We start from the raw sequence: 25,764 nt of genomic DNA, 5'->3' as shown, positions 1-25,764 counted from the left end.
CATCACTAACTTCGTGTGTCACACACCCCTTGGCATCATGACTTTGTGTACAGCAGTCCCCATGCAGTGTCTGACATCATGTGTCACATTCCTCCTGGCTTCACTGACTTCATGTATCACACTCCCTCGGGTGTCTGTGACTTCATGTGTTACACACTCTGGCATCTCTGCCTTCGTATATCACACTCCCCCAGGTGTCACTGACTTCATATTTCACACCTCCCCTCACGTCTCTAACTTCATGCATCACATTCCCCCTGACATCTTTAACTTCGTTTGTAACACTCAGACTGTCATCTCTGATTTCATGTGTAACATTCCAGGTGGCCTCTCTGGCATCGTGTGTAACACTCCCTCTGGCATCTGTGATGTTGTGTGAAACATTTCCTGTGGTGTCTGACTTGACATGTCATTATTGACTCTGTGTGTCACACACCGCTGTTGTCTCTGACTTAGCATGTAACATTCACTGTTGCATCTCTGATTTTGTGTGTCACAGCCCCCGGGGTTTCTGACTTCATGTGTTACACTCCACCTGTTGTCTCTGACTTCCTGTGTCATACTCCACAAGGCATTTCTTCCTTTGTGTATTACACTGCCCTGTGTCATCTTGGACTTTGTGTGTAACGCTCCACCTGATATCTCTGACTTTATGTGTTACACTTCATGGGGCATCTCAGACTTTGGTACACACCCCTGGGTGTCTCTGATTCATGTGTAACACTCAACAAGACCTTTCCGCCTTTGAGTGTAACACTCATCCTTGGAGTTTTGGACAACTTATGTAACACTCACACTGTCATTTCTGATATCGTGTGTCAAACTTCCCCAGACGTCTCTCACGTTGAGTGTAAGACTCCATGATGTGTCTGACTTTGCCTGTCACAATTCACCTGGCATCTCTAGCTTCGTGTTTCACCCTACCCCTAACGTCTCTGACTTTGCGTGTAACACTCACTGTGGCACCTCTCACTTCGTGTGTCACAGTCTGCCTGGCATCTTTAACTTCAGGTGTCACACTTCCTTTGTCATCTCTGACTTTGGTACACTTCCCGTGGCACCTCTACTTCGTTTGTCACATTTCCTCTGGTGTCGCTGACTTTGTGTGCCATACTCCTAGAGACATCTCTGATGTTGTATGTAACACACTCCCTCTTGTGTCTCTGAATTCATGCATCACACTGCCCCAGCCGTCTATACCTTTGTGTCTAACACTCCCAGTGGAGTCTCTGACATCGTGTATAACACTCTACCTGGGCTCTCTGGATTTGTGTGTAACATTCCCCATGGTGTCTCTAACTTCAAGGTTCACACTCGACCTATCATCTCTGACTTTGTGTGTCACACTACACTTGGTGTCTCTGAATTCATGTGCAACACACCTGTTGGTGTATCTGTCTTCGTGTGGCACATTCCCAATGGCGTCTCTAACTTCCTGTGTTATACTCCACATGACGTTTCTGCCTTCATGTGTAAAACTCCCCCATGCCCCATGTAACACTCCCCATGTTGTCTCGGACTTCGTATGTAACACTCCATGTGGCATCTCTGACTTTGTCACACACCCCATTTGGTCTCTGACTTCGTGTGTCACCCTCTCCCTGGTGTCTTTGAGCTAGTGTGTAACACTTGCCCTGGTTTCTCTGATTTCGTGTGTTACACTCCACCTGGTGAATTTGACTTCATGCATAACACTCCCAATGGCATCTCTGAAATCATAAAACTCCCCCTGTATCTCTGACTTTGTGTGTAATACTCCCACTGGCATGTCTGACTTCTTGTGTCACATTCCCCCTGGACTCTTGGACTTCGTGTGTAATGCTCTACAATGTGTCTCTGCCTTCATGTGTCATACGCTTCCTGGCATTTTGAACTGCATGTGTAACACCATGGCATCTCTGATTTTGTTTATAACACTCCCCCTGGTGTCTATGACTTCCTGTAACACCACACATGGCATCTCTGACTTGGTGGGTAACAATTCCCCTGGCATCTCTGACTTTGTGTTTCACACTCCACCTGTAGTCTCTGAATTCCAGTGTAATTCTCCCTATGGTGTGTCGGACTGCATGTGTCACACTTCCCTTCCCATCTATAACTTCTTGTGTTAGACTCCCACATGTGTTCTCACTTCAGGTGTAACATTCCTGGTGGCATCTGTGACTTCCTATGTCATACTCGATCTTTCAACTGTCACTTCCAGTGTCACACTCACTGTGGGTTCTCTGAATGCCTGATTAACAGTCCCCTTTGTGTGTTTGACTTCGTGCCTAACACTGCCCTGTGGCATCTCTGACTTCGTCTGTAATAGTGCCCCTGGCATCACAGAATTTGTGTGTAACACACTACATGGCTTTTCTGACTTCGTGTATAACATTCCCCCAGGTGTCTCGGACTTTGTGTGTAGAACTACACGTGCTATTTCTTCCTTTGTGTGTAAAACTTCCCCGTGGCATCTGTGACATTATGTGTAAAACTCCCCAGGAATCTCTGACTAGTTGTGTAATACTCCCACTGGCGTCTCTGAATTCATGTCTCACAGTCCCCCTGCCATCTCTGACTTCGTGTGTAACTTTCCCTGTGACATCTCTGACTTTGTGTGTAATGATTGTTCTGGTGACTCTGTCTTCATGTGTAACACTTCCCATGCCATCTTGATTTCATGTCTAACATGTCCCCTGGCCTCTCTGACTTTGTGTGAAACACTCCCCCTGGTGTCTTTGATTTCTTTTGTAAAAACACCCCTGGTGTCTCTGACTTTGTGTCACAATCCTCCACTGTTCTCTGATCTTGTGTGTCACAATACACCTGACGTCTCTGCTTTCGTGTGTAACACTCCCTGTGGAATCTCTGACTTTGTCTGTAACAATCACCCTCGTGTCTCTGACTTCATGTGTAACACTTCCTGTGATGTCTCTGACTTCTTGTCTAACTCTTCCCTTTGCCTCTCTGACTTCTTGCATAACATGCCAGGTGGCGTCTCTGACTTCTTGTGTCACACACCCCTGGCATCTCCGACTTTGTGTCCCAATGCCCACCATGTCGAGGACTTCATATGTGACATTCCATGTAGCATCTCTGACTTCTTGTGTAACGCTACCCCTGGTTTCTGTGACATTGTGTGTAACAGCCCATGTGGCGTCTCTAAATTTGTGAGTAATACTCAGAGGGGTGTCTGTGTATTCATGCATAGCATTTCCTCTGGCATCAGTGACTTCGTATGTAACACTCCCCATGGCATCTCTTACTTCGTATTTCACAATTCTCCTGGCATCTCTGAAATCAAGTGTAACACTCATTATATCCTCTCGTACTTCATGTGTAACCAACCATGGTGTCTCTGAGTTCATGTGTAATACAACATATGGTTTTTCTGACTTCCTGTGTTACACTCCACGTTCCATCTGTGACTTCTTCTGTGACACTCCTCATGGTGTCTGTGCCTTTGTGTTTCCCAGTCACCCTGGTGTCTCTGACTTCGTGTGTAACAATCACCCTGGTCTTTCTGACTTTGTGTGTAACACTCTTCCTGGTGTGTTTCACTTTGTGCATAATACTCCAATGTGGTGTCTTTCCTCTTGTGACTAACACTCCATCTGGTGTCACTGACTTAGTATATCACACTCCCCCTGTGGACTTTGTTTTTCACTCTACCCCTCATTTCTTTGACTTCGTTTGCAACACTCCCCCTGGCATCTCTTAATTCGTGTGTCACACTGCCCCTGGTGTCTCTGAGTCTGTGGGTAATATTCCCCATGGTGTCTCTGACTTCATGTGTCACATACCAACTGTCACCTCTGACCTCGTGTGCAACACTCCCCTTGGTGTCTCTGACTTCTTGTGCCCCACATACCCTGGCTTCTCTTTCTTCTAGTCTAACACTCCATGTGGGCTTTCTGACTTCCTGCATAACACTACCCCTAGCATCTCAGACTCTGTGTATATCACTCCACCTGGTATCTCTGAATTCATGCGTAACACACTCCCACTCAGTTCTGACTTTGTGTGTAACACTCCCCCTGGCGTCTTTGACTTCATGAGTAACACTCCCTGTGTCATCTCTGATTTTGTGTGTCACAGTCTCAGTGCATCTCTGACTTGTGTAACACTCCCCCTAGTGTCTCCGACTTTGTGTGTAACACTCCATGTGACATTTGTGACTTCCTGTGTGATACTCCCACTGGTGTCTCTCACTTAATGTGTAACACTCCACATGGCATTTCTGCTTTCATCTGTAACACTCTCCCATGGAATCCTAGACATCATGTGTTACACATCACCTTGCATCTCTGACTTGGTGAGTCACTTTCCACCTGGTGTCCCTGACTTTGTGTGTCACACTACCCCTGGCTTCTCTAGCTTCGTGTATAAAGCAATGCGTGGCATCTTTGACATCATGCGTCTCTCCACCAGGCATCTCAAACTTCATCTCTAACACTCCACATGGCATCTCTGACTTCGTGTGTCATGATCCACTTGGCATCTCTAATTTCGTCATTCACAGTACCCCTCACATCTCTGACTTTGTGTGTAACACTCACCATTGCATCTCTGACAACGTGTGTCACTCTCCCCATGGTGTTTCTGACTTCATGTAGCACACTGTCCATGACATCTCTTACTTCGTGTGTAAAACACTCCCTTCTGTCTCTGACTTCCAGTGTAACAGTATCCCTGTCATCTCTGTATTTGTGTGTCACACCTCACCTAGCATCTCTGACTTTGTATATCACACTCTCCCTGGTGTTTATGACTTACTGTATAACACACCTGGTGGCTTCTCTGACTTCATGTGTCACACTTCCCCTTGTGTTTCTGAGTTTGTGTGATACACTATCCCTGCTGTCTATAACTTCGTGTGTAACACTCCCCCTGGCATCTCTGAATTTGTGTGTAACATTCCCTATGGTGTCTGTGACTTTGAGGGTCACATTCAACCTGTCGTCTCTGACTTCCTGTGTCACACTATCCCTGAGGCTTCTGACTTTGTGTGCAACACTCCCAATTGTATCTCTGACTTCCTCTGCCACACTACCAATGGTGTCTCTGACATAGTGTGTAATAATATCTGTGCATCTCAAACTGCGTGTGTAACACACACCATCACATCTCCAATTTCATTTGTAACACTCCCCTTTGTGTCTATGACTTCCTGTGTAGTGCCACACGTGGCATCTATGACTGGATGTGTAACACTTCCCCCTGGCATCTCTGACTTCCTTTTTAAAAGTCCACCTGTAATCTCTGACTTCGTGTGTCACACTCCCAATTTCTTCTATGAGTTCGAGAGTAAAACGTCAAGTGGAGTCTCTGACATCGTGTGTAACACACCCAAGTGGCCTGTCTGGATTCCTGAGTAATATACACAAAGTTGTCTCTGAATACGTGTGTAGCTCTATCCCCTTGCGTCAGTGACTTTGTGTGTAACACTCCCCATGTCGTGTCTAATGTCTTGTTTCACAGCCCCCTGGCCTCTCTGACTTCATATTTAATGCTCACCATGGCGTCTCTGACCTGTGTAATATTCCACATGGTGTCTTGCTTTGATAGGTCACACTCGGCCTGTCATTTCTTACTTCTTTTGTCACACACAGCCTGGTATCTCCAACGTAGAGAGCAACATTCACCACGGTGTCTCTGACTTCGTATAGAAAAATCCCCCTGGCATCTCTGACTTCATCTGTCACAATCCACCTGGCATTTCTGACTTTGTGTGTAACACACTTTTTGGCAATTCTGACACCATGAGTCACACTTTTCTCCTGTCTCTGACTTCATGTGTCACATATCCCTTGGCATTTCTGAATTCATGTGTAATAACACTCACTCGTATCTCTGACTGCCTGTGTAGCACTAGCCCTGGGTATTCGGTTGTGTGTCACACTCCTCCTGGCATCTCAGGCTTCCTGTTTAATACTCCCTGTGGTGTCACCAACTTCGTGTGTAACCCTAGCCCTGTTTCCTCTGACTTCGTGTGTAACACACCCAGTGATGTCTCTGATTTATATGTCACACTCCCCCTTGTTTCTCTGAGTTCATGCATCACACTCCCCCTTTCGTCTCTGACTTCATGTGCAACACTGCAACTTGAGTCTCTGATTTTGTGTTTCAAATTCAATGGGTATCTCTGATTTCATGTGTCACACTCCCCCTTGAGTCACGGACTTTGTAACAGACCACATTGCATGTCTGACTCCATTTGTAAAACTAACCCTGGTCTCTCTGACTTAGTGTGTAAAACTCCAAGTGTCATCTCTGACTTCGTGTGTATCACTGTCGCTAGTGTCTCTGACTTCACGTTTCACACTCCACCTGGTGTCTCTGATTTCATGTGTCACACTCCCCTGAGACATTTCAGACTTGATATGTAACACTCCAGGGCCATTTCTGACTTCATGTGTAACACTCCCCATGGTATCTCTGACTTTTTGCATCACACTCCCCTGGCTTCACAAACATCGTGTCTAATACTCCCACTGGCATTTGTGACTTGTGTGTCACAGTCCCCCTGAAGACTGACATCGTGTGTAACCCTCCCTTTGCTCCTCTGACTTTGTTTGCCAGTCTCCACCTGGCACCACGAACTTTGTGTGTAACCCTCCATGTGGTGTCTTTGACTTCATGTGTAACACTCACCATGGCGTCTCAGACATTATGTCAGAATCTGCTTCCTGTCTCTAACTTCTTGTTTCTCACTACCCCTAGCATCTCTGACATTGTATGTAACACGCGGTGATGCCTCTGATTTTGGGTGTCATACTTCCCATGACGTATTTGACTTCGTGTGTCACACTCCCCATGGCGTCTCTGACCTTGTGTGTAACACTCCCCCTGTCATCTCTGACATCATCTGTACAATCACTTTGGCGTCTCTGACTTCATATTTAACAACCAATATGGTGTCTCTGACTTTGTTTGTAACTCTCCTACATGGCATTTCTGAATTCTTGTATCACATTCCCCATGTTGTCTTTGACTTTGTGTGTAATACTCTCCCTGTCATCTCTGACATCATCTGTACAATCCCTTTGGCATCTCTGACTTCGTGTGTAATGATCCCAGTGGGATCTCTGTGTTCGAGTGTCATGCTCGACCAATCATTTCTGACTTCGTGTATCACACTGTCCTTGACATCTCTGACTTCCTGTGCAACACTCTCTTGGCATTTCTAACTTCATGTTTAACAATCCCCTGTGGTGTCTCTGAATTTGGCACAAGACTCCTGGAGGCATAACTGACTTTGTGTGAAACACTTCCTCTGTCATGTTTGACTTCATGTGTCACTGTGCCACTTGCATCTCTAAATTTGTGTCTCACACATCCACTGTCATCTCTGACTTCTTGTGCTTCACTTCTCCCTGGCATCACTGAATTCATGTGTCAACACCCCCTTGTGGCTCTGAGTTCAACCTAAATACTCCCCCTGTCGTCTGTGGCTTCATGTGTCACAGCACAACTTGGGTATTTGACTTTGTTCTCAAACTACCCCTGACATCTTTGACTTCATGTGTCACACTGACCCTGGCATTGTAGATTTCATGTGTAACACACCATGTGGCATTTCTGACTCCATGTGTAACACTCCCCCTGCTGTCTCTTACTTTGTGTGTAACACTGCATGTAGCATTTCTTCCACCATGTTTAACACTCCCTTGTGGTGTCTTGGACTTCTTTTGGAACACTCCATGTGGTATTTTTGACTTAGTGTGCAACACTCCCCCTAGCGTGTCTTACTTCGTAACACTCAACATCACCTTTCTGCCTTTGTAAAATTCCCCCATTTAGTCTCGGACTTCTTGTGTAAACTCACACTGGTGTCTCTGATTTCTTATGTCACAATACCTCTGGCGTCCCTGACTTTGAGTGTAAAACTCACTGTTGCATCTCTGATATCGTGTGTCATAATCCACCTGGCATTTCTAACTTCATGTGTCACACTCCCTCTGGCATCTCCTACTTTGTGTGTAACACTCCCCATTGCACCTCTGATTTCATGTGTCACACTCCCTGTGACATCTCATGTTGTGTGTAATACTCCACCTGTTGTCTGAGACTTCTGGTGTAACTCTCCCTCTGGCATCTCTGACTTCACGTGTCAAACTCCTCATGTCATCTATGTCTTCATGCGTAACACTGCATTAGGCATCTCAGACTTCATGTGTAACACATCCCCATGGCTTCACTGATTTTGTAAGTAATACTCCCACTGGTGCCTGTGTATTTGTGCATATCAGTTCCCTTGGCATCAGTGACTTCGTGTGTAACACTCCCAAAGCAGTCTCTTACTTTGTGTTTCACAGTGCCCCTGGCATTTTTGACTTCCTGTGTCACACTCCTCATGGTCTCTCTGACTTGGTGTGTAACACTCCCCATGTTATGTCTCACCTCGTGTATAATACTCCATGGTGGCATCTCTCACTTCATGAGTAACACTCCTCCTGGCATAGCTGCCTTCATGAGTCAAACCCCACTTGTCATCTCTGACTTGGTGTGTCACATTAAGCCTGGAGTCACTGACTTCATGTATCACTTTCCCCCTGGTGTTTCTGACTTCGTGTGTAATACACCCAGTGGCATCTCTGACTTCTTGTGTAATACTCTCCTTTGTGACTCTGAGTTCATGCATCACACTCCCTCTGTCATCTATAACTCCTTGTGTAACACTCCCACTGTTGTCTCTGACTCCATGTATAACACTACCCCTAGTGTCTCTGATTTTGTGTGTAAGATTCCCCATGATGTCGGACTCATTGGTCATACTCAACCTGTCATCTCAGACTTGTTGTGTAACACTGCACATGGAGTCTCTGACTTCATGTGTAACACACCCCCTGATGTCTCTGACTTTGAGTGTAACACTTCACATGGCCTCTCAGTCTTGGTGTGGCACATACTTCCTGGTGTCTGTGACTTCATTTGTAACAGTCATCATGGCCTTTCTGCTTTCGAGTGTAACAGTCCCCGTGGAGTCTCGGACTTCTTGCCTAACGCTCACACTGACATCTCAGATTTCCTGTGTAACATTCCCCCTGACATCTCAGATATCCTGTGTAAGACTCCCCGGGTGATCTCTGACTTTGGGTGTAACATACCAGGTGGTTTTTCTGAGTTTGTGTGTCACACAACACTTTGTGTCTCTGAGATCGTGTGTCACATTTCCCATGTGATTTCTGACTTTGTGGCACACTGTACCTTGGGTCTATCACTTCGTGTGTCAGACTTCATCTGGCATCTCTGACTTTGTGTGTGACACTACCCCTGGTGTCACGGACTTTTTATGTAACATACCACATGACATTTCTGACTCTGTGTGTAGCACTCCCCCTGGTGTCTCTGATCTTTATGTGTAACACTCCATGTGATGTCTCCACTTTGGGGGTAACACATGCCCTGGTGTCTCTGTCTTCGAGTATAACTCTCCAAGTGGCATTTCTTCCTTCATGTGTATTACTCCCCTGTGGTGCCTCAGACTTCATGTGAAACACTCCATGTGCCATCTATGACTTCATGTGTAACACTCTCCTTGGTGTCTCTGACTTCGTGTGTAACAATCTACATAGCATCTTGGACTCCATGTGGTACGCACTCTCTCATGTCTCAGACTTCATGTGTAACATGCAACATGGTCTTTCTGCCTTCCAATGTAACACTCGCTCATGGAGTCTGGGACTTCTTGTGTAACACTCACACTGACGTCTCTAATTTCCTGTTTCACTATCTGCCTGGCATCTCTGACTTTGTGTGTCACACTCCACTTGGCATTTCTTACTTTGTGTGTAGCACTCCACATGGTCTCTCTGACTTCGTGTGTAAATTTCCTCTGTTCACTCTGACTTTGTGCATAAGAATCCCTCTGGTGTATCTGACTTCATGTGTAGTGCTCCCTGTGGCATCTCTGACTTTGAGTGTCTCACTCTACCAGTCATCTCCGACTTCGTGTGTCACACTCTCCTTGGCGTCTCTGACATCCTGCATAACACTCTCCCTGGCATCTCTGACTTTGTGCATAACAATCCCCTGTGGTGTCTCTGACTTTGGGTGCAAGACTCCCCCAGGGATCACTGACATCATGTTTAACACTCCCTCAGGCGTCTCTGACATCGTGTCTCACAGTCCCACTGGTGTCTCTGACTTCGTGTGTTGCACTCCCCCTGTCGCCTATGACTTTGTGTGTACCACTCCCCCTGGTGTCTGATGTCTCAGGTAACACTCCACCTTGTGTCCCTGACTTCTTGTGTAATACTCCAGGCTGCATCTTTGACTTCATTTGTAACACTCCCTGTGCTGACTCTAACTTCTCCTGTCACACTCCACATGGTGATTCTGACTTCATGTCTAACACTACACGTTGTCTCTTAACTTCGTGCCTAACACTCCCCCTAGTGTCTTTCTGTTCATTTCTCACACTTCCTATGGTGTCTCTGACTCTGTGTGTAACACTCACCCTCCTTCTCTCTGTTTGTGTGTAACACTCCCCCTGGTGTTTATGTCTTCATGTGTGTAACAAATCCTCATGGCGTCTCTATCTTCGTGTTAGAGACTCCTTTTGCTGTCTCTGACTTTATGGGTAACACTTTCTGTGGTACCTCTAACTTCATGTGTCACACTTCCCCTGACGTCTTTGACTCTGTATGTTACAATCCCCTTGGCATCTCTGACTTCATTTGACACACTCCTCCTTGTTTATCTGAGTATGTGTGTCACATTGCCCCTTCCATCTCTAACTTCGAATGTCACACTACCAACATCATCTCGGACTTTGTGTATAACACTGTCAATCGTGCCTCTGATCTTGTGTGTCACACTTCACTTTGTGTATCTGACTTCTTGTGTCACACTGCAGGTGGCATCTCTGACTTCATCAGTCACATACACACTAGTGTCTCTGACTTCCTGTGTAATACTACCCGTGGCATTTCTGACTTCTTGTGTCACATGCTTCTGAGCATCTTAGACTTCGTGTGTAACACTCCCCCTTCCATCTCTGATTTCAGGTGTAACCCCCAAAGTGGCGTCTCTGAATTAGTGTGTAATTCTGCTATGGGGCATCTCTGAATTCATGTTTCATGACATGATGTGTTACACTCCACATGGCATCTCTGATTTTGTGTGTAACCCTCCCCAGCATCTGATTTTGTGTGTCACACTCTCCACGTCATCTATAATTTCATGATTAAAATTGCATGTGTTGTCTCTGACTTGGTGTGTAGCACACCCATGTGGTGTCTCTGAATTCGTGAGTAATATTCTTCCTGGTGTCTGTGAATTTGTGCATAACACTTCACCTGGCATCACTAACTTCTTGTGCAACACACCCATGGCACTTTATTTCATGTTTCAGAGTCCCCCTGTCATCTCTGCCTTCATGTGTAACACAGCCCCTAGAGACTCTGACTTCATGTGTAGCAATCCCACATGGTATCTCTGACTTCAGGCACAAGACTCCCCAGCCATCACTGACTTAATGTGTAACACTCCCCCTGGTGTCTCTGACTTGTTGTGTCATAGTCCCACCGGTGACTCTGAATTCATGTGCCACACTCGCCCTGTCGTCTCTGACTTCCAATGTAACACTTCCCTGTCATCAGTGACTTTGTGTGTCACACTCTCCTTGGCATCTCTGACTTCGTGTGTAACACACTCCCTGGTGTCTCTGACATCTTGTGCAACATTACCCCTTGTGTTTCTGACTTTGCATGTCACCCTTGCTCTGGTGTCTAAGACTTCGTGTGTAACACTCCCGCTGGTGTCTTTTACTTCGTTTGTAACACTCCATCTGGAGAATTTGTGTCTGACACCCACTGTGGTATCTTTGCCTTCTTTTGTCACACTCCACCTGGCATCTCTAAATTCGTGTATCACACCCCCCTGATATATTTGACTTCATGTCTAACACACCTGGTGGAGTCTCTGACCTCCTGTGTTACATACCCCATAGTGTACCTGAGTTTGTGCATCACACTCCCTTTGCCCTTTATAACTTCAGGTGTCAAACTGCCCCTGGCTTCTGGCTTCTCTGACTTCATCTGTCACACTACATGTAGTGTCTCTGACTTCCTGTGTAACACTACCCCTGGTGTTTCTGACTTGTGTCACACTCCAACTGGTCTCTCTGACATCCTCTGTAACACTCCCCCTCTTGTCTTTGATGTCATGCCTCACACTACTCTGTGGCATCTTTGACATAGTTTGTAACAGTACCCCTTTCATCTATAACTTCCTGCATTACCTGCCCCTGGCATCTCTGACTTTGTGGATAAAAATCTCCCTGGCGGGGTTGGCCCGGTGATGCAGCAGTTAAGTTCGCACATTCTGCTTGTTGGCAGCCCAGGGTTCGCAGGTTCGGATCCCGGGTGCAGACATGGCACCACTTGGCACACCATGCTGTGGTAGGCATCCTACATATAAAGTAGAGGAAGATGGGCACGGATGTTTCCTCAGCATAAAAGAGGAGGACTGGCACAGGTTAGCTCAGGGCTAATCTTCCTAAAAAACAAATCTCTCTGACATCTCTGACTTCATGTGTCACAATCTCATTGGCATCTCTGCCATCCCGTGTAACACTCACCTTGGTGTCTCTGACTTCATGTGTAACAGCGCCTCGTGGTGTCTCTGACTTCAAGCAACAGACTCCCCCAGCCATCACTGACGTTTTGTGTAACACTCCCCCTGGCGTCTCTGACTTTTTGTGTCATAGTCCCACTGGTGACTCTGAATTTGTGTGTCGCACCTCCTCTGTCCTCTCTCATTTCCAGTGCAGCATTCCCCCTCGTATCAATGACTGTGTCACACTCCCTGGTGTCACTGACATCTTGTGCAACACTATCCCTTGTGTTTCTGATTTCATGTGTGTCATTCTCACCCTGGCATCTCAGACTTCGTGTGTAACACTCCTTGTCTCATTTCAGAGCTTGGGTGTACCACTTCCCCAGTACCTCTGAAATCATATGTAAGACTCCACGTGGAGTCTCTGACTTCATGTGTAACAATCCACACGATGTCTCTGAGTTTGTGTGTAACACTCCCCTTGCATCTCTGACTTCATCTGTAACACTCCCCTGGCATCTCTGATTTCTCGTGTAGCACTCTGCCTGCCATCTGTGATGTCCTGTATCACACTCCCTGTGGCATCTTTGAATTCATGTGTAACACTTACCCTGTCATCTCTGACTTTGTGAGTAACACTTGCAATTGTGTCTCTGACTTTATGTGTAAAACACCCTGTGGCATCTCTGACTTCATTTGTAACACTCCCCCTGGCATCTCTGACTTCGTTTTGCACACTCACCCCGACTTCTCTGGCTTAGTGTGTATCAGTCTCCCTGTTGTTCTGACTTCGTGTGACACTCTCCCCCTAGTGTCTCTGACTTTGTGCATCAAACTCTCCCTGTTGTCCCTAAATTCATTTTTAACACTCACACTGGCATCTCTGAGTTCCTGTGAAACTCTCCACATGGCCTCTCTGACTTCGTGTGTCACACGCCCCTTGTCATTATTGACTCATGTCTCACTCTCCCCCTGATATCCTTGATTTCATGTGTCACACTTCCCCTGGTGTCTATGACTTCATTTCTAATACTCACCCTGGTGACTCAGAAATCATGTCTAACAGTTACTGTGGTGTAGCTGACTTCATGTGTCACATTCAGCCTGGCATCACTAACTGCATGTATCACCTTTGCTCTGGTGTTTATGACCTCGGGTGTAACAAACCCCATGGTGTCTCTGACTTCTTTTGTAACACTCCCCCTTTTGTCTCTGAGTTCATGCATCTCACTCCCTCTGCCACTATACCTTCATGTGTAACACTCCCACTGGCTTCTCTGATTTCGTGTATAACACTCCCCCTGGCATCTATGACCTTGTGTGTAACATTCCCTGTGGTGTCTGAATTCAAGGTTCACACTCAATGTGTCATCTTGCACTTTGTGAGTAACACTCTCCCTGCTGTCTCTGACTTCATGTGTAACACTCCACATGGCCCTTCAGACTTCGTGTGGTACACACCCTCATTCTCCCTGACTTCATTTGTAACAGTCTTCCAGGCCTTTTTGCCTTTGAGTGTAACAGTCCCCCGTGGAGTCTCGGACTTCTTGTGTAACACATTGACATCTCAGATTTCGTGAGTAACACTCGCTGGGCCAGCTCTGACTTCATGGATAACACACTCAGTGGCATCACTTGCTTCATGTGTCATGCAACCCCTTGTGTCTCTGTGTTCTTGCATCACACTCCCCATGTAGTCTCTGGCATCATTTGGCACACTGCACCTTGCATCTCTGACTACGTGTGTCAAATCTCCCCTGGCATCGTGGACATTGTGTTTAACACATCATGTGGCATTTTTAACTCCTTGTGTAACACTCCCTCTGGTGTCTCTGACTTCGTGTGTAAAACTCAACATGGCATTTCTTCCTTGGTAATTATCACTCCCCCATGGCATCTTGCACTTCATGTGAAACACTCCATGTGCCTTCTATTACTTCTTGTGTAACATTCTCTTTGGTGTCTCTGAGTCTGTGTGTACCAATCCATGTGGTGTTTCAGAATTCGTGTGGTACACACCCCTTGGTGTCTCGGATTTCACGTGTAATACACATCGTGGCCTTTCTGCCTTCAAATGTAACACTCCTATGTGGAGTATGGGTCTTCTTTTGCAACACTCACACTGGCATCTCTGATTTCATGTTTCAGTATCTTCCTGTCACCTCTAACTTTGTGTGTCCACACTGCCTCTGACGTCTCAGACTTTGTGTGTAACACTCCCTGTGACACTTGTGACTTCGTCTGTCATACTTATCCTGTCATCTCTGACTTTGTATGTCACACTCCTTGTGGTGTCTGATTTCATCTGGCACAAAAAGACTGTCTCAGACTTACTGTTTAACACTACCCCTGGCGAATCTGACTTTGTGTGTCAAACTCCTCGGGGTGTCTCTGATTCTGTATGGCACAAAAACCCTTGTGTCTCACACTTACTGTTTAATACTCCCCCCGGTGAATCTGACTTTGTGTGTCACACTCTTCCTGGCATTTCAGACTTCATGTGTAACAATCCACTTGGTGTCTCTGAGTTCATGTGTAACACTTCCCCTGGCTTCTCTGACTTTGTCTGTAATACTTTGAGTCACATCCCTGACTTCATGCTAGCACTCCACATAGTGTCTCTGACTTCGTGTATCACATTCTTCCTACTGTCCATGACTTCAATTTATCACAGTCCCCATTACCTCTCGGAATTCTTGTGTAACTCCCCCAGTCCCCTCTGACTTCTTGCATAACAATCTCCCTGTTGTATCTGACTTCATGTGTAACACTCCCTATGGCGTATCTGACTTTGTATGTCACACTCAACCAGTCGTCTCTGACTTTGTGTGTAACAACCTGATTGGCATCTCTGACATCCTGCATAACACACTCCCTAGCATCTCTGACTTCATGCCTAACAATCCACCATGGTGTCTCTGAATTTGGGCACAAGACTCCCCCAGGCTTCACTGACTTCGTGTGTGACACTCCCTCTGGCGACTCTGATGTTGTGTATCACAGTGCCACTGGAGTCTCTGAGGTCATGTGTCGCACTTCAGACCCCTGTGGTCTATGACTTCACGTTAATGCTTTCACTGGCGTCAGTGACTAAGGGTGTAACACGCCCCCTTGTGTCTCTTCATGTTTCACACTCCCTGTGTTGTGTCTTGAGATGGTGTGTAATATTCCCCATGGCATCTCTCACTTCCTGTGTCACACTCCTGGTTTCATCTCTGACTTTGTGTGTCACCTCCTGTGGCGTCACTGACTTTACCCATAAAACTCTGCCTAGTGCCTTTGACTTTTTGCAAAACGCTCCTCCATGGCTTCTCTGACTTCGTGTTCACACACCCCATATCATCTCTGACTTTGGGTGTCACTCTCTCCCTGGTGTCTTTGACTTCGTGTGTAACACTCCACCTGCTGTCTTTAACTTCTTGCATAACACTCCCCCTGGTGTCTTTAACTTCGTTCATAACACTCTGCCTGGTATGTTTGACTTTGTTTGTAACACTCCCCCTTGTGTCTCTAACTTCATGTTTTAACACTCCACCTGTAGTTTCTGATGTCATCTGTGACCCTCCCCATGATGTCTCTGAATTCATGTGTAACAATCCACATGGTGTCTCTGACTTCCCTTGCATCTCTGACTTGGTCTATAGCACTCCCCCTGGTGTCTCTGACTTCGAGTGTAGCACTCTGCATGGTGTCTTTGACGTCCTGTATCACACTCCCCTTGGTGTTGAGTTCGTGTATAACACTCCCCTGGCAACTCTGACTTCTTCTGTAACACTCCATGTGGCATCTCTGACATCATGTGTCACAATCCCTCTAGCATATCTGACTTCATTTGTCACAGTAACCCTGGTGTCTGTGACTTCATGTGTCACACTTTCCCTGTCATCATGACTTCATGTGTAATAATCCTCATGCTGTCTGTCTTCTTCTCATGTCACACTCTGCCTCTCATCCCTGACTTCATATATCACACTCCTTCTGGCATCTCTGACTTTGTAACACTGAACGTGGCATCTTTGACTTTGTGTGTCACACTTCCTCTAGTGTCTCTGAGTTTATGGGTCACAATTTCACTGCTGTCTATAACTTCATATGTAGCACTCCCACTGGCATCTGTGACAGTGTATAACTTTCACCTTGGCCTCTCTGACTTCATGTATAATATTCCTGGTGGCATCTATGACTTCGTGTGTCACACTCCCTGTGGCATCTCAGATGTCATGCAAATCACTCCCCTGGCATCCCTGACTTGATGTGTAACACATCCCCGTGATGTCTCTGACTTCATTGTAACACTACCCCAGGCATCACTGACTTCGTGTGTAACACTCACACTGACATCTCTGGCTTTGTGTTTCACAGTCTCATGGCATCTCTCACATCATGTGGTAAACTACATGTGCCCTCTCTAACTTCATTTGTAACACACGTCTTGGCGTCTCTGGTTCCACGTGTTACCCTTCCCCAGGTGTCTCTGACTTTGTGTGTAACATTCCACTGCCATCTCTGAGTTCATGTGTAACACCCAATTTGGTGTCTCTGAATTCGTGTGTAACTCTCTTAGGTGGCATCTGTAAATTCCTGTATCACAATCCTCCTTTTGTCTCTGACTTCATGTGTAACTCCCCAACTAGCATCTCTGTGTTTGTGTATCACACTCCCAATGGCATCTCTGATTTTGTTTTTCACAGTCTCCCTAGTGTCTCTAACATTACGTGTACCACTCCATGTGGCTTCCCCGACTTCATGTGTAACACTTCCCCTGTTGTCTCTGTCTTCATTCGTAACACACTACTTGGCATCTCTGATTTTGTGTGTAAGCAACTGCTGCTGTCTTTGACTTCATGTGTAACACACAACACCATGTCTCTGACCTTGTGCGTAACTCTCCTATATGGTGTTTCTGAATTCTTGCATCACACTTACTATGTCATCTCTCAATATGTGTAACACTCACCTTGTCTTCTCTGAGTTTGTGCATCACACACCCACTGGTGTCTGACTTCATGTGTCAAAATCCCTATGGCATCAAGGACGTCTGGTGTAACAGTTCCACTTGTGTCTCTGACTTTGTGTGTAACACTCCACCTGGCATTTCTGCTTTCATGTGTCACACTCCCCCATGTCATCTTAGATTTCATGCGTATCACACCCCCGTGGTGTCTCTGACTTCATTTGTCACATACCCCATGTTATCTCTAAATTCCTGTGTCCCTCTTTCCCTGGTGTCTTTGAATTCTTGTGTAAAACACCCCCTGCTGTCTCTGTCATCTTGTTTCACACTAACCTTTGCCTCTTTCTTTATGTGTCACACTCCCCATGGCATTTATGACTTTGTCACACACACTATGGTGTCTCTGACTTCCTGTGCAACACTACCCCAAGTGTTTCTGACTTCCTGTGTCACACTTCCACTAGTGCTCAGACATTGTGCATGTGCATAGCACACCCCTTTGCATCTCTGACAAACTGTGACACACTCCACATTGCATCTCTGACTTTGTGTGTAACACCCAACCTGGTGTATCTGCCTTCATGTGCAACATTCTACATGGTGCCTTGGTATTTGTGTGTCACATTCCCCCTAGCATCCCTGACTTCCTATATCACACTCCCCCTGGCATGTATGACTTCATGTGTAACTCACCCCATGGAGTCTAAGACTTCGTGTGTCAACCTCCCATTTGTATCTCTGAGTACGTGCGTCACACTCCCCCTGCCATCTATAACTTCGTGTGTAACAGTCCCAATGCCATCTCTGGCTTCCTGTATAACACTCCTACTGGCATCTGTGACCTCGTGTTTCACACTTTCCCTGTCGTCTCTGTCTTGGTAACTAGTACTCCCCCTGGTATCATTGTTTTCATGCATAAAACACCCCCGTGGCCTCTGTAGCTTCGTGTATCACAATCCCCATATCTTCTCTAAATTTGTGTGTCACTAAAACCCTCAGGTGTTTGACTTCATGTGCAACACTCCCCTCTCGTCTCTTACTTCATAATTCACAATGCCCCTGCCGTCTCTGATTTTGTGTGTCATACTATACCTGGTGTCTCTGACTCTCCGTGTAACACACCGCCTGACGTCTCTGACGTCTTTCATAATACTTCTCCTAAGGTCTGTGACATCATGTGTAACGTTCCATGTGGTGTCTCAGTCTTTGTGTGATACACTCACTGTGTTGTCTTTGACTTCATTTGTTACACTCCACGTGGCATTTTTGCCTTCGAGTCTAACACTCTTGTGTGTCCTCTCGGACTTCTTGTGTGACAATCACCTTGGCAGTTCTGATTTCATCTGTCAAATGCCCCCTGGCATCTCTGACTTTGAGTGTAACATTCCACATTTCGTCTCTTGCTTTGTGTTTCATGCTCCCACTTACATCATGAATTTCTAGTATCACACTAGCCCTGTGTTCTGAATTCCTGTGAAACAGTCTACATGGTGTATCTGACTTCGTGATTAACACTTCCCCCGTTATCTCTGACTTCTTGTGTCCCATGTCACCCTCATCTCTGATTTCGTGTCACAAAACTCTGTCATCTCTGACTTCATGTGTCACTCTACCCCTAGTTTCTTTGACTTCATTTGTGACACTTCACCTGGCAACTCTGGCTTCTTGTGTAACTCTCACCTTTGACCTCTCTAAATTGATGTGTCACACTCCCCCTGCCATCTCTGACTCCATGTGTAACAAACCCCCTGGTGTAACTCACGTCATGTGTAACAGTTCATGTGCCATTTCTGACTTTTTGTGTCACACGTCCCATGGCGTCTCTGTCTTCATGTTTTGCGGACACACTGGAGTCTCTGGCTTTGTGCATAACATTCCCCCTTGTCTCCCTGACTTCATGTGTAACAGTCCCCCTGGCGTGTTTCACTTTGTGTGCAATACTCCACCATTGCATCTCTCAATTTGTGAATAACAATCCCCCTTGTGTTGGTGACTTCGTGAGTCACTCTACCTGTGGCCTCTGACTTCATAAGTCATGCACCACCTCTTGTCTCTGACTTCATTTGCCACTTTACCTGTGATTTCTTTGACTTTTTAACACTGCCCCGGCATCTCTGACTTCATTTGTCACACAGCCCCATGGCTTCTCTGGCTTAGTGTGTAAAAGTCTCCCTGTTTTCTCTGATTTCTTGTGACACCCTCCCCATTGTATCTCTGACATCATGCACCAAACACCTCCTTGTGTCTCTAAATTCGTTTGTAATGTTCCTTCTGGCATAACTCAGTTCGTGTGAAACCCTCCACATAGCCTCTCTGACTTCGTGTGTATAACTCCCCATGGCATCTTTGGCTTCCTCTGTAACACTCCACTGGTTTCTCTGACTTCTTGAGTTCTGTGACTTCCTGTGTTTCACTCCCCTGTGGCATCTCTGATGTCACGTGTAACCCTCCCCCAGGCATTACTGGCTTCATGTGTAACACATACCCTGGCATCTCTGAAATCATGTGCCACAGTTCCCCTGGAGTCCTGACATCATGTTTAACACTCCATGTGGCCTCTCTGACTTCATATATCACACTCTCCCTGCCATCTTTACTTTCATGTGTAACATTCACCCTATCGTATATGACTACATGTGTAACACTCCTTCTGGCATCTCCGACATTTTGTGTAACACTCCAAGTGGCATTTCTCCCTTCGTGTGTAATACCCCCGTCTGGTGTCTCTGTCTTCGTGTGTAATACTCCCCTTGGCATCTCTGGCTTCATGAGTAACACTGCTGCTGCCATCTCCGTGTTCATGTGTAACACTCAATGTGTCATCTCTGATTTAGTGTGTGACTCACACCCATGTCATCTTTGACTTTGTGAATCACAATCCCTGTGGCATCTCTGACATTGTGCATCACACTCCCCCTTTGTATCTGAATTCATGTATAACTCTCTCGCTTGTGTCTCTAACTTTGTGTGTAATACTCTCCCTATCATCTCTAACTACTTGTGTAACACTCCCTCAGTTGTCTCAGACTTTGTGCACGACACTCCCCCCAGTGTCTGTAAATTGATTTGTAAATAACTGCATGGAGTCATTGAGTTCATATGTAAAACTCCTCCTGGCATCTTTGACTCTGTGCATAACACTCCACTCTGTTGTCTCTCACTTTGTGTGTAACATACCCCGTGGCACATCTGACTTCGTGTAAAACACTCCCTCTGGTGTCTGTGACTTCATGTGTAACACTTCCCCTGTCATCTCTGACTCTGTGTTATGGTCTCCTTGGTGTCTCTGACTTCGTGTGCAATACTCCATGTAGCCTTTCTGACTTCACATAACATTCCCACTGGGTCTCTGAGTGCTTGTGTAACACTCCCTCTCATGTCTCTTACTTAATATGTCATACTGTCATGGTGTCACAGATTCCGTGTGCCTCACTCTCCCTTTTGTTCTCAATTAGTGTGTAACATTCTACATGGCATCTCTGACTTTATCAGTAACACTTCCCCTCATATCTCTGACTTCTTTTGTCCCAATCAGCTTGTCATCTCTGACTTCGTGTGTTGCACTCTACCTGGTGTTTCTGACTCTGTGTATAACAGTACTGATGGCACCTTTGACTTTGAGTGTGACACTCACCCTCATGTCTCTGACTCCCTGGGTAACACTTCCCCATGGTATCTCTGACATAGTGTGTCAAACTCTGCTTGAGGTCTCTGACTTCATGTATCACACACCCTCTAGCATATCTGATGTCTTCTTATAACACACCTGGTAGCATATCTGAATTCGTGTGTAGCACTCCCCCTTGTGTTTCTGAGGTCATGTGTCAAACCCTCTGCCGTCTATAACTTCATGTGTAGCTCTCCCACTAGGATTTCTGACTTCATGTATAACACATCTCTGACATTGTGTTAACATTCCCCATGGCATCTGACTTCGTGGGTCACATGTGACCTGCCATTGCTGACTTTGTGTATCATACACCCCCTGGCATCTCCGACTTTGTGTTTCACAATCCTCCTTTTGCTTCTGACTTTGTGTGTTAACATTCCCCCTTTGCACCTCGGTCTTCTTCTGTAACACCCCACATGGCATCTCTGACTTCATGTGTAACACCCCTGGTGTCTCTGACTTCATGTGTAACACTTCATGTGGCCTCTCTAATTTCATCTGTACCATACACCCTGGTGTCTCTGACTTCATGTGTAATACTCCACGTGGCATTCCTATCATTGTGTGGAAAACTACAACGTGGAGTCTGAGATTTCCTGTGTAACAATCTCACTGGTGTCTCTGACTTCACGTGTAACATTCCACATGGCATCCCTGACTTCACGTGTAACACTCTCCCTGTTGTCTCTGACTTTGTGTGTAACACTCCATGTAGCTTCACTGATGTCGAGTGTAACACTCCCCCTGCCTTCTCTGCCTTCATGTGTAACACACCTCTATGTCATTTTGGACATCTTGCATCACACTCCACGTGGCTTCTCTAACTCAGTCTGGTACATTCCCCCTGGCATCTCTGACTTCATGTGTGACAGAGCATAGTGGTTCTGCCTTTAATTCTAACACTCCCTTGTGGCACATCAGACTTCTTGTGTAACACTCACCACGATGGTTCTGATTTCATGTGTCAAACTCCCTCTGGCATCTCTGACTTCGAGTGTTACACTCACCATTGTGTTTCTGACTTCGTGTGTCACAATATGCCTGGCCTGTATAACTTCATGTGTGACAGTCCCTGTGGCATCTCTGATTTTGGGTATAACACTCCACGTGGCACATCTGACTTTGTGTCTCATACTTCTCCCGGCATCTCTGACTTTGTTACACTCCCTGTGGCATCTGAGTTCTTAGGTCATAAACACACTGATGTCTCTGACTTCCTGTATACCAGTACCCCTGGCATATCTGACTTCATTTGTGACACACCCTGGTGTCTCAGACATCGTCTGTCACAATCCACCTGAAGTCTCAGTTCATGTGTAACACTTCACTTGGAATCTGACTTTTTCTCTAACACTTCCCCTGGCATCTCTGACTTAGTGTGTCACACTCCACCTGGCGTCCCTCACTTCATGTATCACACTCCCCATTGCATCTCTGACTTGTTGGGTAACACTCTCCCTGTTGTCTCTGACTTCATGTGGAACACTCCCACTGGCATAACAGACCTCGTGTCTAACACATCCCCAGATGTCTCTGAGTTCCTGCAGAATATAAACCCCGTGGTCTCAGACTTTGTGCTTAACACTCCCACTGGTCTCTCTGATGTCCTGTGAGACACTCCCCGTGGTTTTGTTTACTTCATACCTGACACTAACACGTGGCATATCTGACTTCATGTGTAAAAGTCCCCATGTCGTCTATGACTTTGTGTGTAACACACCGCATGGTGTCTCTTACTTTGTGCATAAGTGCCCATTATCTCTCTGACTTCATGCATAACAATCCCTCTGGCACCTCTGATGTCATTTGTAACTCTCCCTGTCGCATCTCTGACTTTGTGTGCCACATTTGACACGTCGTCTCTGAATGCATGTGTCACTCACTCTTTGGTGTCTCTGACATCCTGTGTAACACTCACCCTGGCATCTCTGACTTTGCGTGTAATAACCTCCATGGTGTCTCTGACTTTGGGTGAAAGATCCTCAAGGGTCTCACTGACTTCTTGTGTAACACTGCCCCTGGCCTCTCTGACTCTTTGTGTCACAGTGCCACTGGCATCTCTGAATTAGTGTGTCACAACATCTTTGTGCTCTGACTAGGTCTGTAACATTCCCTCTGGCATCAGTGACTCCATGTGTCACACTCCCTCTCATGTCTCTGAGTCCATGCATAACACACCACCTGTCATCTATGACTTCGTGTGTAACACTTCCCCATGGCATCTGTGAACTCCTGTGTCACACTACCTGTGGTGTCTCTGATGTTGTGTGTTACATTCCCTCTGTCATCTCTGACTTTTTGTGTAACTCTCCCACTCACGTCTCTGACATCGTGTGTCACACATCCTATTTCATCTATGACTTCGTGGGTTACACTGCACGTGGTGTCTCTGAATTTGTGAGTAATACTCCTCTTGGTATCTGTGAATTCGTGCATAACATTTTCCTTGGTGTCAGTGACACCAAGTGTATAACACTGCCTCTGACGTCTGTTATTTCATATTTCACACAATGCCTGATGTGGCAAGACCGTGTGTAATATTGCCTGTGGCATCTCTGACATTGTGTGCCACAGTCCAGTTTCATCTCAGACTTAATGTGTCACACTCCCTGTGGTGTCACTGTCTTTGTGTGTAACACTTCTGCAGTATTTTGACTTCTTATGTAACACTCACATCTCTGACTTTCTGTGTTATAACACCCCATACCATCTCTGAATTTGTGTGTCACTCTTTCCCTGTTGTCTTTGTCTACATGTGTAAAACTTCCCCTGGCATCCCTGACTTCATGTCACAGTCCCCTTCTTGTCTCTGACTTGGTGTGTGTCACTCAAAATGGTGTCTGTGACTTCGTGTTTCACACTTCCCCTGTCTTCTCTGACTTTATGTGTCACACCCTGCCATGTCATCTGTGAATTCGTGTATCAATCTCACCCCAGTGTCTTTTAATTCTTATGTAACACCCCCACCTGGTGTCTTTAACTTCATGTGTAACACTTCCCCTCGTGTCTTAGACTTTGTCAGATTCCCCCTGTCATCTCTGACTTTGTGTTTAATACTCCATCTGTAGGTTCTGAGTTCGTGTGTGACACTCCTTACCCTGTCTCTGATTTCATGCATCACACTCACCCTATCTTCTATAACTTCGTGTGTAACAATCCCCCAAACATCTCTGACATTGCATAACATTCCCCAGTGAATTTCTGACTTCCTGTGTCACACCTGACCTTTAGTCTTTGACTTCGTATGTAACATTCCACAATGCATCTCTGGCTTCCTGTGTAACAATCCCTCTAGCGTTTATGACTTCATTTGTAACACTTCTCCAGGCATCTCTTACTTCATGTGTACCACTGAAATTTGTTTCTCTGACTTTGTGTATAACAGTACACATGGAATCTCTGATGTCAAGTGTCATACTCACCCTAGTGTCTCTGACATCAGCCATATCAATCCCCTGGATGTCTCTGACATTGTGTGTAACAGTCTCCCTGGCATCTCTGACTTTGTGGGTAACACTCACTGTGGATCCTCAGACATCATGTGTCACACTCCCTCTGCTATCTATAACTTTTTGTGTAATAAACATGAAGTCAGTGATGCCACAGGATGTGTGACACACGGATTTAGAGGCACCATGGGGAGTGTTTGCACACAAAGTCAGAGACACCAAGGGGAGTGTGACATACAAATTTAGAGATGCTAGACAGATTGTGACATACAAAGTCAGAGATGCCACAGTGAATGTTACAAAGTGGGAGACATCAGGTTGAGTGTTACATATGATGTCAGAGAGGCCATGGGGAATGAGAGACTCCATGTCAGAGAAACACAGGGGAGTGTTATTCATGAAGTCAGACACTCCAGGGGGAATGTGACACTGAAGTCAGAGATGCCATGTGGAGTGTTATACACGAAGCCCAAGACGCCAATATGAGTGTTACATATGAAGTTATAGACAGCAGGGTGAGTGTGTTGCTTGACATCAGAAACACAAGTGGTAGTGTGACACACGATGTCAGAACCTACAGGTAGGGTGTTAAACATGAAGTCAGAGACAACTGTAGGAGTGTTTCACACGAAGTCAGAGATGACATGTAGACTGTGATACACGAATTCAGAGACATCATCTAGGAGAGTTATGCATGAAGTCAGAGACACCATGTTGGGTGGAATACATGAAATCAGAGATGGCAGAGGAGTGTTGCACATGAAGTCAGAGACAGCAAGGGATGTGTGACAAACAAATTCAGAGATGAAATGGTGAGTGTTACGTACAAAGTCAGAGAAGACATTGGGAGTGTCATACACGAAGTCCAAAACACCAGGGGGAGTGTGACACATGAAAGCAGAGATGCCATGGGAAGTGCTATATACAAAGTCTGAGATGCCGGGGGAGTGTCACATACAAAATCAGAGATGACAGGGGGATTGTTCCACAAAACTTCAGAGACACCAGTGGGAGAATGACACACAAAGTCACAAACAACAGGGGGAATGTGACACACTAATTTACAGATGCCAAGGAGGAGTGTTATCCACGAAGTCAAAGACGCCAGGAGTAGTGTTACACAGTATGTCAATGATGACAGGGGT

This window comes from Equus caballus, chromosome 4 (genome assembly GCF_041296265.1).
Source record: "Equus caballus isolate H_3958 breed thoroughbred chromosome 4, TB-T2T, whole genome shotgun sequence".
NCBI classification, from domain to species: Eukaryota; Metazoa; Chordata; class Mammalia; order Perissodactyla; family Equidae; genus Equus; species Equus caballus.
This window is presented reverse-complemented; position numbering follows the sequence as displayed.